This window comes from Austrofundulus limnaeus, unplaced genomic scaffold (genome assembly GCF_001266775.1).
Source record: "Austrofundulus limnaeus strain Quisiro unplaced genomic scaffold, Austrofundulus_limnaeus-1.0 Scaffold334, whole genome shotgun sequence".
NCBI lineage: Eukaryota > Metazoa > Chordata > Actinopteri > Cyprinodontiformes > Rivulidae > Austrofundulus > Austrofundulus limnaeus.
Genome location: NW_013952736.1, coordinates 459,947 through 462,468, shown reverse-complemented (window position 1 = coordinate 462,468; position 2,522 = coordinate 459,947). Strand labels below are relative to the sequence as shown.

The 2,522-nt window shown below is 40.4% G+C and overlaps 1 protein-coding gene across 1 annotated transcript in view; it reads right to left on the bottom strand.

Moving 5' to 3' along the window:
- The window catches only part of LOC106527607 (coiled-coil domain-containing protein 85A), a gene marked incomplete at its 5' end in the record, with an annotated part of 49,109 nt that overhangs the window by 2,125 nt on the left and 44,462 nt on the right, over positions 1-2,522 (bottom strand).

Genomic DNA, 2,522 nt, shown 5'->3' with positions numbered 1-2,522 from the left:
AGACACCACTTTTTCAGATAAATTGGGGGTCGGGGTGGCACTGATTGGTGGGCCTGATAGAGCTTCATCAGAGCTAAACAACAAAATAAATCTGAAGTTCCTATGTTGAAAAGTTTGAGTTATAAACATTTTTGCATGTCCAGGCACCCCCTCTTTGGATGAGCCCCCTCCTCAAATGTGGGGTCTATTGTAAGACCGTTGGCTGGTGCAGTGCAGGTCGGTCTCATCTACAGTCCTGCCAAATTTCATGTTGATTGGTGCAGCCGTTTTTGTCCTACGGTTGACCAAAAATCACTGAAAAAAACAGTATGAAAACAATATGACTCCCGCTTACGCTTCCCATGCGGGGATCATAATAAAGAGATATCTAATATATAGTATTTGACCGCTACAATCTGCCATTCTGTAGGCATGGGTATAACATCTGTGCTAGGTTGTTTCCATAAGTTTTTCAGGTCACAGTTGTAGCCTATCTAGTCCTGCTTCAAATTCTCTAAAACCAAGCCACACTGGTGTACACAGACCCCATGTGATATGCTGCCACCATTGCCACCACACTATCACAACCTCATTACTGCAGTTCTGTACTTGCAAAAACATTGTGAACCTACTGTACTTCACATGCATATTGGCAGGCCCAGTGTGTTCTTTATAGGCACAGGAAGATCTCAGCACAAAACCCTATACAGACCACCCACATTCTGGCTGATATTTTTTTTACATCGTAGAAAGTTTGTCATCTAGTGTGAAAGAGTCTTATATAAGCGAAAGAACTGCAGAGTTGGGTGGGTGTGGCATGCAGTTGGTAAGCCACATTTCTGTCAGATATTACCTTTCATCTGTCTGTAGTAGAGCTTTTTTTATCTCCAATGACTGGACATACCATAAACCACAACAGCATCTTGGCAGAGCAGTTCTGATGTTAGCCTTTAGGCATGTTGGAGAGTTGGTCTCTCTTGTGGCTGAGTTGAGAGAGTTGGGGGTTTGATTCCCTGCTATTCAGTCACTTGTTAAAGTGTCTCTGGGCAAGACACTGAACCACCACTGCCTTTGATGTGTGTCCCATCAGTGTATGGGTGTGATTTAAGTCTTGCATTGGACTCCATGGAATGATTTATGTAGATTATTTTTGTAGAGAGATACAGTAATAAATTGTTGTGTGAATGGGTAAATGAGGGCACAGATTGTAGTGTAAAGCACTTTAACTATTCTGGTTGGATTGAAATGCACTATATAAGGACAGTCCATTTACCATCTTTTGTTTTTATGTGCACATTTTTTTGAGTAATTTAAGTAGGGATGCACAATACAGTATATCGGCATTAACATCGGCATCGGCTGATGTAGGTCATTTTTTAGAATATTGTATCAGTCTGATAAGTAAGACTGGGATGATACTAATGTCTGATATTGATTTTGCCACTTTTTAGCTTTGTGTTTTTGTTTTGGCAGGGGAAATGGTTGGTCGAGTGGTAATTGTTTGATCATGATAGTGATACTGATGCTGCACAGCCAGGAATAACTGAAGTAGAGAGCCATGTCAGAGGTCTGGCTGTATTTTACGATATTACAAAAAGACACGTGTGTTTTTGAGTATATCTAAATAATTTGTGCATTTGTGTAATATTGGTAAATATCGGTTATTGGCCAGAACAGCAATAACTATATCGGATATCAATATTGGCTGATATTTTCATTTCTGTGCATCCCCAAATTTAAGCTGTTGTGTTTTGACTTCAAAAATATGGAATCTTCCGAACATAGCTTCTATCTCTGTCATAAATGCTAATTTGGGAACAGAACATTTTAATAGTTTAATTGAGCTGTAGCTAATGACACAAGAATTAGTGCATGGTGTACTGATAGGTAAATGAGAAGCTGCAGCACTATTATGTGAAACCATGACATGAAAACAATTTTACATTTTTTTCCTGTGTTATGAATTGGCAGGCAGGAAAGAACCCAGGCTGCAGGCAGCATCCAAAACAAAGGCTTTAATAAAGAAAATTGCTGACAAGGCAGCTCAAAAGATTTACAAAACTTGGTGTGACAAGAACTCGAGGACAGGGACAACCAACAGGCTGGATGACACAGCAAAATGATCAGACAGGGAAGTGAAGACAAGACAGAATATAAAGGTGAGACTAACGAGCACAAACAGGAAACACCTGGGAGAGAAACATGAGGAGCAGGTGAGAGTGGGCAGGGCTGGAGCAAAGGCAGACGGGGAAGAAAACAGATGGCAAGACAGAAAACTAAAATAAAGCATTAACACAGACAACAATCATAACATCCTGATGCGAAATCAGACAATTTTCTGCCACTTTAACAAAGAAATTGGAGATGATTTTTCTGTACTGTACTGTAAATAAACACGAGGCACATCAGCTAAAGGAGGTAGGATGACCACTTCCTTTGGTCTTCTATCAACCCCTCAAAACACAAAGAAACCAATCTGTGTGTGTGTGTGTGTGTTGTGTGTGTGTGTGTGTGTGTGTGTGTGTGTGTGTGTGTGTGTGTGT